The sequence below is a fragment of the Rhinolophus hipposideros genome (genome assembly GCF_964194185.1).
Source record: "Rhinolophus hipposideros genome assembly, chromosome: 1".
NCBI lineage: Eukaryota > Metazoa > Chordata > Mammalia > Chiroptera > Rhinolophidae > Rhinolophus > Rhinolophus hipposideros.
Window position 1 is genome coordinate 91,025,679 of NC_138047.1, and position 13,936 is coordinate 91,039,614.

Sequence of the window (13,936 nt, forward strand, 5' to 3'; positions counted from 1 at the left end):
GCCAAGTACTCATCCTTGAATTCACTCCTTTTCATAAAAACGCTTTGGAATCTTAAAACAACACACAAATAAACCCTGATTAAGGAAAGTCTTCCTGAAGAAATGACACTAAAATTTAAGACCTGAAGGTAGAATAGGATAGTCACTTTAGAATATTTCAGGTTAAGGAAGCGATATATTTGAAGACACTGGGATATGAGATAATATAAAAAGAGCAAAGGGGAATTTCTAGACTTCAGTGAAAAGAGCAAAAGGGAGGATAATGAACAAATTTTTCTGTGATGTCAGGAAGGGATATGTCCATTCAAGTGCTTGACTCCCTGACTGTTAAATAAAGCCTTTGTATTTCATCCAAGAGCAAATAAGATTCTGGGACAGGATTTTTTTTTTTTTTTTTTTTTTTTTTTTAAGAAAAGTGACATGATTGCCATTCTGTTACTAAAAACTGCCTTGTCATCACTTCTAAAACTTCCAAGCACAGTCCACTTCAACTCCAGTGTCTTTTTGGCAAAGGTTACCTAGCATTGGAACCCTGGAAGTGGTATGAGGCACAGTCCCCTTAACCTGTTTTCTGAACAATATAAAATTAAAATTCCATTTGGGAGACCACCTCAGGGATACTGTAGATTCCTGATCATGGCACTGTACACCAGAAGCTAAACAATAATGAATGCCAACTATAATTTTATATATATAATGTGATGGCTCGGTGCGAGGTCGGAGGGATAGTGGATGGGGAAAGGGGGATCCACAGTGTGAGGGATATAAATGATGAACGTCTAAGTATTACCTTGTCTTGTACACCTGAAACTAATAAAAAAAAACCAGAATGACATAACATAAAAAAATGTGATTAAAATCAATAAGAAACTTTAAAATGGTGACCAGATGCAAAGTAAATATACAAAAGGTAATAATCATGAAGAAAATATAATGGAAGAAAAATGCCATTCATAATAACAACAAAAATACAGTTCTAAATAAACATAATCCTACATAAATTCACCAAAGAGCAGTGAAGCATATGTCAAGAAAACTGCAAATACTTACCTTGAAACAGCAAAATATATGTATACACACACACACACACACACACACACACACACACACACATATATGAATAAATGGATATATTTACCATGCTCTGAATGTAATAAGTAAATGAAAATCGGTCATTTCATCCCAAATACATTTAATTAAATTAAAATTATATTGAAATTATAATTATCCAAGTGTTAAGTAATTAGAGATTGAGTACGTAAATTATCATATATCCAAATTATGGAATATCATACAGATCTTTAAAATCATGTTTTGAAATATATTTGATGAGCTGGGAAAATGCTAACAATAAAATGCTAAGTTCAATTTTTATTTTTCCAAAATAAAAAAGACTTACATAAAAAAATACATTATTCTAAGGAGTCTGTGGAAATTCTGTAAATCTGGCCTTATTTCAAGTACAATTTTCTTTAGCAGCCACTTATAGTAGATACATCACCCAGTCAAATCACCTAATTTTGGTGAGACCTTGATCCTTGGCATCTTTCTTTGTGTCTACAATCTCATTAGGGTTGACTGATGTGATCTGAAGGCCATTTATAGGTGGAGGGGAAAAAAAGTACTAAAAAAATATCATAATAAATATGGATAATTATAGTAAAAAATGTAATATGTCCAAGCTGAAATAATTTCTAAAAATAAACTAGATATGCAAATTTAACAATTAATGTCATCATTCATTTCCATATTTTGCACACGCATATGATTGGTGGAAGGAAAATCACATTTCTTCTATGTTCCCAAATTACCTCTATCAGAAGAAGGGTAAAGAAGAGTTTTGTTGTTTCATAAAAATATGGATTGACAAGAGGTTCTATACAAATACTGACTACCAGATTTAAAAACTGTCCTAACAGCATTTAATAAATAAGTAAATAAATAAATAAATAAATAAATAAATAAATAACAAATTTTCTGGAAACATTATTTTCACATATTAACATATTTTGGGGGCTGTGTCAGACTTTAATATAATAGCTCTTACAAATAGGACCACATGTTTTACTTCTGATTCTGTAACAGTAGCAAGAATCAGTTCAAAAGTTCTTTGAATTTTGGGCACAAGTAAATTCCAAAGGAATATGTATAAATATATGCCCTATTCATATTTTTAATTTGACATTTAAAATTTAATTTGATGTATAGATTTAGAAGATTTTAAAGTATTTCCATTCCACTTTCCCAATAAAACTTCATGCAATGTATGCCTAAAAGACTATTTACAATCATATCATTTTTCTCTTCAAACATTTATTCACAAAACATATATTATTTTTTACACTCCTGACAATAGGTATCATACTGTAAAAAAAATCTTGTACATTTTCATTTGTTTATAATTGATCCTCGCAGCATAAGTAACAACAGATTTTTTTAAATGTCAAATTTTAATGGAAATGCTTTCTTTATAAAATGAAAGAGACTCCCTTCTTCGATTACTGTTTCTTGTGTCTGTGGGTGGAAATTACTTATTGCTGGAATGAGGGCTGGTTTTGCATCCATGCCATTCTTATTATTTTATTTTTCAGATGTAAATACCAAGGCAATCTATGAAAATAAGAAAGCAATGGAAAGTTTTGTTACTCTGATGCCACCCTATTTTCTGAAATCCTTTTGAGTTATATAGCCAATATCATAGAAAAAAAATTATCGAGAAGATCTTAAGCTTATGTCTACTAATGAGTTGACTAGGCACTCCTTGATTTGTTGAGAGTTAACATTTGGAAACCACCCACTTGTAAAATCCTTTTTGTAATCCAATTCTTATTTCCTAACCTTCCTTTGATGAACTAGAGCCATTCTTGTCTACAAAGTTGCATCACAGTTAATATTCAGGATTGTTGTGTAGTGTGTGTATATTTGGACAACTGAAGAACAACTGAGAAAGAAATAGATGGGAAAGAAAGAGATGGGAAACAACTGAGAAAGAGAGACGTTGCATCTCATCACAGGAATGCATTCTCAGATTTTGGAAAACTATAGACATGAATGTTGAGTATCTAAATCGATTCCCTTTAAACCAATTGTGTTCAAGTATCCATTAGAAAGCTATAGTACACCCATAGAAGTACCTTTTTTTTTTTTAGAAGATCCCTTATCGGTCACCAAAGGCGCAGCAATGCCTCTACACTATTCCACAATGTAAGGCCACTCTCTGCATTTTTCAAGTAATGGGAAAGAAACACATCAATACCTGAAACAAAACCAAGAATACCCTCCCAATTTTGTTACTGAATTAAAGTACCTTTACCTTTTACAGCACTTGAGTAATACATGTGAAAACATATTAAGAAATGTGTTACTTAATGTTATAATTCTGAGGGAGACAAAGTGAAGTTAGAATACTGGACAGGTGCAGTCATGGAGCCTCCCTCCACGTGTGATTTCAGGTACTTATGCAAGTTTCTCCCTTTTCAAAGTTATATAAACCAACTGAACTGCAGTTGACTATTTTTTTTAAATTAAATATTATTATCGTTTTCTGTAATAAATTCGAAAAGTTTTTTAAGATAGAGCAATACTTTAAAAAATAAAAATGAATCTTTCTAAAGACTACTTAGTTGCTTAAAGGAACCATGTTAGGTGTTTCAAGCATCCCTTTGTTCACTCACAATCATTGGTTACTTTTCTTCATCATTCCTCCTCCACCCATATCTTCCCATCAACAGCTTGTGGAAAAAAAGAGCAAAACTTTGTGTGCTCATTGTTTCACTTTATCAGTATTCCAAGTGTCAATTCCTCTGATTAAGTTTAAGTTTAATATATTCTTACTTATATACATATCCATATTTTTATTCTGTTTATATTGTTTGGTTATCTTTAGTTAAATCTTTAATCAGCTCTTAACCTGTTTCCTGAACTGACCTCAACTATAAGATATGGTCATTAGCTAGGATAACACTCAAAAGAATGGGCAGAAAGATAAAACATTGATTATTTAGCATGAATTTTATAATTATTTTTATCTCTCTCCATTCTTCTGCTTTATTTTGAGATCTGCTTTTAAGCTCTAAGTTTGGTTCACATGCTATCCAGGGATTCTGTGAATTCTCAATTCTGGTGTAGACCAATTGCTTACCATAGAGTCATCTGTTCAGATTGTTTTCCTTTATTTATTTATTTTTATTTTTTTCTTACCTTCTAAACCTATTTTTTTGTTTTGTTTTGTTTTTTTGTTTTAAGAAGCTGTATTCCAGGGAGGATTGAATGGGAGATAACAGTTTAGCTTCAGAGCCCCTAATTTGTCTAGGCTCTGGAAGTGACTTTATCCACTTTTATATTCAAAATGTGTCCTATATTCTGTAATGAGGGCTTCCCAAATTGTACAAGTTTCTGATTCCTCAAAACTGAATCTCTTCCTTTTTGTGATTGTTCTGTTGCTGTAACACCCTTCTTATCACTTAACCTAAGTTTGGGATAGATTATTTTGAGGTAATGTATTCTTTTTCAATCTTCACCAAGACTTCTTGATGAAAGACAATTTTATGAAGTTACAGAAGAAACTGGGAAACTAGGTAGAGAAATAGATACCACTGCCAAGAGCCCACAGATCCTGCCTTAACGGTTTCCTGAAATTACTCATAATTAATTGAGCAACAGGGACTTTGATTTTTATAAAGAAGAAACAACAACAAAAAAGAAAAGAATAAACTCTAGTTTCTTGTAGCTCAAACACATCCTGAATAAAGAAAATCACTGGCATGTTGCTCTTGTTGTTGTTGTTGTTGTGTGTGTGTGTGTGTGTGTGTGTGTGTGACATGTTTTCTTTCAGCAATTTCAACCATAGAAAATAATGTCAAAGAAAAATTGCAAGGAATACTCTTCAAGAGTATTACACTAGAGGTCAATGTTACTGCAATAAGGAGGAGAGATGGAACTCAACTCTGTAAAAGCAAAAGGCATGAGAGTTTTTAAGCACTGGATGAGGTAGTGGAAAAATACTCAAGGACATTAAGAGAAGAGTGGTCTACATGATTAGACCATGTATGTTTGGTAAGTGTGGCTTACCTAATTACATTCCTACCCTTTCATAGAGACTGGGAGATAGGAACCCTATGTTTCTTTCTTTCATTCTTAAGACATTTTAAAAACTACAACTATTCCTATACTTTGGAAAACTGTATACGATGGAATTCTTAGCACTGAAAGAAAGAACAACCACTGAAAATTATAAAAGTCTGTTCTGTGAGCAAGCTGCATCACTAAGTAATCAAGGTAGTTAACATTTGACACCATGGAGACTGAGGTTTTTTGAGGCCCGAACCATCCTCCAATCTCTGGTCATCCACTTCTGCGTAGTTTCATAGCAATCTTCAATAATTGCATTTCAAAGAGGTGGTTCCCGGGTGCTTGAGAAAAACAAAACTTGCAAGAAAAGGGGATGAGATTTATATCTCAAAGCACCAGTTTTTCTAAAATAAATTCTCTAAGAAAAGGGAAGTGAGAGGCTTGTAGTCAGGAAGAAACCTGTGTGAAGCTTAGTCAAGTTGAGAGGAATGCTGAAGCTATTTGGTCAGTAAGCAACTTGGAAAATACACACAATATTTGGAGTTTAACCTGTGGCACTAAATAACACAGTAATAAGTATTAACAAATGTTCCTTGCAAGGGGCAGAATTAGAGATTAGAAAATAAAATTGGATATAGTGATGTAGAGTTGAAATCATTTGTCATTTATAACATTTACTAAAAATATTAAATAAAACACTAAAATGGATTGTTGTGGGATTTTGGTGAGGAGTAAACAAAAGGTCAATAAGGGGCATAAAGACTGTCAGGGAAAATTAGCTTTCAGTAAAACAGGCAATGAGGCAGATAAAAACAAAAAATTCAGTTAAATATTTTATATTCAAAAAAATCAGTGATGTCTCAGTACTGCTATATTTAAACATGAAAATATCTTTCCTTATATTGATAGCATATTAATTAGAAATAATTTGGTGCTGTGTTTGTTAGTGTTGGAGTCAAAACTCTCGAGCTAATGGGCAGTTTTATGATTCAGAGTCACTTCAGCACATATGGAAACACAAATACAGGTTTCAAATTCTTTGAAATGAAATCAAGACTGTTATATTAATAGAAAAGTATTTCCACAAGTCTTCAAAGATCTGTCTTCAATGAGATTCATATGCAACTAATCAAATAAAGCCAGGAGAGGTGCTAGAGAAAATTGTTTAAAATATACCCTCAGAGTACACTCTATTTGACATTATTGCAGGCCTTTTATTTTCTTATTTTTTTTTTCCTTTTTAAAATAAATATATCATGATTTACACTTCAAAAATTAAAATATTTGTTGGAGATCTGTTCATATTGAATACAGCTTTATCTTAAAATGTAAAAATTGTACCCAATAGATTTTGACTCTCATGAAAATAAATACTAAGGCCGATAGGAAAGGAATACTTGATGAAGCACTGCCATCTTTTGGTTATATAAATTAAAGATATAGAGAAGTTAAATATCCCAGGAAGTTTTATATATATATATATATATATATATATATATATATATATATATATATATATATATATATATATATATATATATATATATATCTTAAATGTTCAGAATTAAAATGTTGATAAATGGCAACGAAAATAGATGATAAAAATTAGGTTTCAGCAAAGATAGGCAAATATCTTAGCAACAGAATTCTGAAAGAAAAAGTGTCAATTCAATTTAAAGTCTGTTGGCATGGATAGAAAATAAGATAGAGCTAATATAATTTAGAACACTTGTTACTTGAACCCTGTTCTCCATATGAGGCAAATAAGTATAGAAAAACAGTTTTAAACTGATACATCCATTTAAATCTGTTGTTTGGAAGTAGATGTATGATACATATGTTACAGAATCATTATTTAGCATTTGTCAAGTTTTAAGTTAAATTTATGTTACTAAATTAACCAATAATAATATTTTTCAAAGACAATTATTAAATTCAGGCTATGTTTGCGATACAGGTTACAAATCCAATTTAAAACACCCTGAAATACTACATTTTAAATTATTTTTCAACTGATAATGTAGAATGATTAAGTGTTCTGACAGTTACTCCAGAACTCCATTGTTTCAGTATTTTAATTAAGGTCTTATGAGAACAATGATTGGAAAGCTTAAGTTCCTTGCGAAGTCACAATGGTAAACATATGGTAACATCACATCTATATTTGAGAAATCAAGGTGTCTTTCTAATAAAGCTTATATTTATAAGAAAGTCAATCTAAGCAGATTGTCTGATTCTATTTTAACTGAGCCTTCCCTAGTCAAATTAATTAGGTGTACAGTGTATGACAATCAAATGTTTTATATTACATAGTTAATTGGTTATTAAACATAAATTATATAAAATGAGGGCTTGCTGAGAAATGATTTAGAAAATATGGTTATTGGTGTATATCTGGTAGTCATGCTTCTGAAACATTTTATATAATATTTGTGATTTCAATGATTTTAAGGAGAATTATAAATTAAAATTTCTACAACTTGCATTTTTAAACTTGAATAACATCTAAATGATAATTATTTCTTAAAGGAAGATAAATCTGCACCCAACTGAAACTGAAACTTAGTTTTGCGATATTTTAATATTACTATCAGTAGTTTGGAAAAGTTGTTATTTCCTTTTTAATTTTCATAATCATGAATTTTTTTTTTCAGAAAAGCCTTTCCTCACCTTGAGATTATAATCATTAAAACCTTACAATATTTGTTCTAGTGCTCATGTAACTAAATTGTATTCCCAAAAGAAAATATTTAGGTAAAATATTCTGGAAATATTCGTATCTATTATTCTGATTACTTTAAAATCAGGAATATCCCACTTGCACATCATTACATAAAATTATGTAATAATTTGATGCCTTGAGTGTCAACATATTTTCTAATAAATTCTATCTTTATTTTTGTCTTTTTCTCTTTTATAAATTTCCATATTGTTTAAATTTAAAAAAAAATATTTACATAAATCTTCCTTTGAAATAAAATATACCTAATTTGTTAATAGATTAAACTTCTTAAGCATTGGATATCAAATGACATTATTTGCGTATTTGCTTTCCTCATAAGTCTGTAAAAGTATCAAAAATTCTCCTGTATGTATGTATGTGTGTATATGTATGCAAGTAAATAATAACCAGGTATCTTATCCAATCCATGCAATGTTAATGTCTGACAAATCTTGCTTCCTCTTTGCATATTTAAATTGTATTAAATATATTTGATCATTTAAGAGTTTTAAGGAATTCTAGTTAAAATTCCTGAAGACAAAGCATAAAGTCACACTTTCTGTAAGACATTTTTTGACCCTAAATAGATGTGACTTTTACATGATAACAAGTAGCACCAATATGAAACCCTACTTCTAGTATTTATTTTTATCTATTGGTATAATCAATCATTGCTAATGTGTTTGGGCATGTGACTCAATCATGTTATACAAGATAAGAGAGGAAATATGCCAAGAGTTTTCCTGGAAAAGAAAAATTCATTTACTTAATATTTTAAGGAGCAGAACACAAGGAAGATGAAATGTCTTTACTCCTGCAATTGGTTAGTTATGCTGTATTACTGAGACCAAGACTTAGCTCACCTATACCCTCGAATTTCCAATTACTGTGTACAGACGTGAAAGTTGGACAGTGAAGAAGACTGATAGGAACAAATTTGATTCACTTGATATACGGAGTTGGAGGAGAGCTCTACGAACACCCTGGACCACCAGAAAGACAAACAAGTGGGTCGTAGAGCCAATTAGTCCTGAAACATCGCTGGAGGTAAAAATGGCAAAATTGAAGCTGTCCTATTTTTAACACATTATTCAAGTTTCTCTGGAAACGATAATAATCCTGGGAAAAATGAAAGGCAGCAGGAAAAGAAAAAGATCAAATATGCTATAGAATGACACCACAAAAGAAGCCATAGACGTGTCTACAGGAGCTGAGCAGGGCTGTTGAGGACAGGACTGTGTGGATGTCACTCATTCAGAGGGTCACCAGGACTTAGTCAGCTCAGTGGCATGTAACACATAGATGGCTGGGCATTGTTTTTCCTCTCTTGTGACCATGAGGAGAACTGGCCGATACCGTTAAGAAAATCAGGGTTGAAAGATCTCTGTCTCTCTGTCTCTCTGTCTCCGTCATTCTCTCTTCCAACTTGTCTACTTTACTACTTTTTTACCTAGCATTTAAAAATACCTAGTCTATTTAGTATATAGCGTATAGGTTTCTGCCTCCCCAATGAGAACATAGTCTCCATATGTATAGGAATTTTTTTCTGTCTTGTTCATTGCATGTTATATGGTTATGGTAGCATGACACACAACCCCAAAACTCAGTAATTAAAACAATATGTTATTGTTAGTTCTCATAGGTTTATGGGATGTCTGGGCTTAGATGGTTGGTTTTTACTAGGGGTCTCTTACATGGTTGTAGTCAAAAGACAGCTGTGATCAGAGTCAACTAAAAACTCATGTTGCTGTAAGTCCTCTGCAGGCTCAGGATGGACTGTTAACTGGAATGCTTCTGGGTAACCTTCCCAGAAGTTTGGGAGAAGTTTGAGCTTCTCCCAGTGTGGGGACTGGGTTCCAAGAGAGACTGTGCTGACAATGAGCACTCTGAGAACCATGGGAGGAAGCTGTAAGGATTCTTACAACATTTTCTTGTTAATCCTAAAACATCATTTCTGCGTGTTCCTGTAGAGAGTAAGGCCAGCCAGGATTCAATTTTTAGGGGAATCAGACTCTATCTCACTCTGGGGGGGATATTAAAGAATTTGCAGCCATATTTAGAATAGCAGATGGTTAATCTCAGTGCTTAAATATATAGATGTGTTTGGCCTGATATACAATAAGTATTCAATAAATATTTGTTGAATGAGTAAATAATAACTCATATCCATGATGTCATCTTTAAATGGAACAATTGACTAACTCTAGAACCACTTGTCTTCCTGTCTTCCTGCTACGAACTACACTAAATTCCTTTCTTTGTAACTGTTTGAAACTGGCTTTTCCCTACTTATAGTTAGAAGCAACCTACATTATAAATAGATAATCAAGACCCTATGAATCTCAGGGGGGAAATAAATTGTTGAATCAGTTGTGTATACTCATTGAACTTGCTTAAATCCCTCAGCTTTTAGATAAGAGGTGTTCTTATCTAAATTTGACTTGTAGACAAAAAGTTTGTCATAAAATTTCCTCTTTTACCTGAATCATAGAACCCTCAAATGATGATAAGAATGTTAATTTTAAAGTCCTTTATTTCTTTTATCATAATTGTACTACAACTATTTTCAAATAATAACTATATACCATTTTAACGGAGCATCTTCACTGTGATTGAATAAATCAATTCAGGCAAACCACTTGGCTGGAAATGTTGGTCACCACTGCTTTTGCCCATGATGAAAGAAATGACATAAAGGAAAAGGTAAAAGTTATATTCTGTGGATTCTAAATATAGAGAATGAAAACAAATAAAGTAGAACAATAAAGAGTTTTGGTTTATCTGTCACTTTTTTTAGTGAACTTGATGCTAAGCTTACTGAGAAATGTATCTAGTTAAACAGAAAGGAAGTAGGTATAGTTATGATCTGCAAAGAAGTCATGGTAGCAGGTCTTTCTTAGCACTTTTGATTTGTAAGAAGTTTCACAATGGTGGAAATAGAAAAATAAATTATACCGAATCTGGGGTAAATACAAGAAAATTATGCCATTGTTAAGTGGGCTATCAGTGAAATGAAGAAGAAATATTATTTTCAACAATGAAGAAAGAGTACTTTCAACTACTAATTGAAAGTTGTAAAGGTAAGAGTTTTCAAGAATACACCTTGGAAAGAAGAGTTTTATTATTATCTACCATATAGACTCTGAAATTCAAATAATGTCATCAATTAGCTCCATCTATTTTTAATTCAAAGCTTAAAATCTTTTTTTTTTTTTAAATCTAGCTTGTTTTTGTTTGTTTTTTAATAGAAATCTTTGATTTCTCTAGGGCTTGTAAATCACTTATAAACTACATGTTTCACTAAAAGGTAATTTTAAATGAACCAGTGATATTTAAGAGATGCTTTTAAGGTTAAAATGGACTAAGGTCAATCTAAGAAGCAAAGACTAGACATGGCAATGTGCATAAATGATGCAATTTAAAGGTTGCAAAGGTGGTCTAGGGTCTGATTTCCAATACAGCAGCTGTTTTAAAGCATGATTCTTCAGAGGCTTAGGGCAATTTTAAAACATTATGTTAACTATCCTTCAGTACCATCATGAAGGAGGCTGAACCTATTATATCCAATTTGCAGGTAATAAAAATAAGTCAATATGAGGTTAAGTAGCTTGTTCAAGGTCACCAAGCAAGTTGTAGTGGAGCTGAAAATGAAAGTCACATCTCATACACTTGAAATGATGTCATCTGACCAGGGGTTCTTATTCAGAGCTCATTATGCTAACATAAGACATGATTAAAAGCATTGATTTCATTGAGGATAGAACCTAAAAAGGTAAAAACACAAATATATTTTTCATGCAGAAAATTTTAATTTGCCACATTCCTGCTTAAAATTCCTTATTCCCAAGCACCTCATTTTCAAAAAAGAATGAAATCAAGGTAGACTCAAATGACAATGAACTTAATATCACTACAGGGCAGTATAAGCTTGCAGACATCTGGGCAATTTGGGGCTATGATTGCTTGATCTATAAATGTACTGCTAGGGCACCGGCAGTTGTCTAATCTTTGTAGCCAAATTATTAGTCTTTGTGAAATTAAAGCATGATTATTTGAATCGGGCCCAGAAAACGAGATTGCATTGCTATGCTGTCACAGGAAAAAGAGAATCACTAAAAGACACTCCAGCTTTTCAAGCAGAAACTAGACAGACAAACAAATGAAAGTGCTTTGTGGTTTCTCATGTCAATGTCTAAAACGGTCACTTATTGATGGTGTTCAAAGCACAAAGGCTATTGCAAAACAGCTAATCAATTGTGTGTGCCTCCTTCATACAGCCAAATAAATTATTTCCCATTGAAATCACATTGACTATTTAGGGAAAACAAAGGAGTAACTCAGCAAATATTTCAGTATTGGTTGCTTTTTAATAGATAAAAGGTTTATTTTGTTATTTTACTTCTACAAAAATCCAAATGTCCTTCCCAAAAATTGAGTTGGAGTGGATGATTTTAAAGATGTAAAAATATGTTAAATGTAAGAAGAGTCGTAAGAAGGGATATTTTAACACAAAAACAATAACAAATGCAAGATTTAATGAGAAAAATTAAAAGTGATAACCTCTGCACACCTTGGGTGCTTTCACAAGCTGATTGATTTCTCCAAAGCATAATGGTAAAATTGAACATATATTTAGAGCAAAGAGTATCCATATGCATTTTTGTCATTTTTCAGCCATCATTATAGCTTTTATGGAATTGTTTTGGAATACAAGCCCCTCTCCAGCCAGCTAATAAATTCTCTATGTTTTATGCTTTTCTGAATCTGTAATGAAACTCCCATTTCACCTTACATACCTTGAGAGTTAGCAGAACTGAGATTTTTACCAAGTGTCTGGACAACATTCAGTTTCACACTGAAACATGTTTGCTTCTGACTTCTGTGCTCAGTTGGCATTAACATTTGCCACATAACTTGATGTGATACATTGGTGTCCCTTGACAAGCTAAGATGCCATGTTTAATTTTGCTTCATCCTTTGAGAGTTAAAATATCTGAGATATTTTTCCTATAGTATAGCATGTAGAATCAATGTATGATAATGCAATAAAGAGACTTTACTCACTCTGGTTATATATTTCCTAATGTTTTGAACTACAGTCAGCATATTATTAACAATCATGACATAATACATTTCCAGAGTGTTAGCTGCTTGCCATATTGCCAGTTTCTCTCTGATACTAAAGAGCAATGCTGGAGGCTTTGTACTCCAGAGATATAAAACTTTGAATTTGGAACAGGTTGCCTTTCTCTCAAACTATTATTGTCAGAATTCTTTGTGAATCAGCCAATAAATATAATAACCCAGCAAGTGTGAAAGCCAGAGTTAGGCATGTACATTTTCTTGCCTAAGTGTTAAAAGATTGTATATGAAATTTACTTGAATTTGTGTTGATGAACAAAGTCATGCAGAGGAGTGCCAGAAAAGTCTTTTTTAATGAGTTTTCCATGTTTACAGAACAAAATATATACTCTTTAAACGGATATTCAGTGCTTTCTGTACTGTATCATATACCAGCTGGGATTTACCTTGCATCACTCTTATTTTTGAACACCATGCTCAAGAAAACAAGGTTAATCTTTAAAAACTCCATGAAATCATGTTCTTATGCACCACTTTCAGGCTCTTCCTTTTGATTTCCACTTCACTGGTCTAATCCTGAATAAAGCCTTTCTGAAATTCTCCACCTTTCATTTGCCATTATGTCTCTGCTTTTTCTCTCATGCTTCCTTTCAAAAAGAGGAAAAATAGACACTAGGATGTTTTTACAGGATAAAACGTATTAGAGCTCCTACATGATATTACTTTTAAATCATTCTTGATATTTAAAATTATATGTCCTGGAGTTTAATTAAGACAGAGTGACTGAAATCAGACTGCCATTACAAATGTAAACCAGACTAGATTATTGGACACAATACATACAACTCTTTCAGAAATTGAAAAGAAACAGAGCAGGTCTACGACACTGAGAGGAAAAAACAAGTAAGGTGAATCCTATAATCAAGATGGGCTTCTGTCTGGAGGAATTTTCAAGAACATAGTATAGGCAAGAAGGAGCTAAGCAGATCCTGAAGCTTTGTTTAGGCAAGAAGAGTTTGTATTTCAGGGAGCAGAGAGTATGGTGGTTGGAATAGGCAGAGC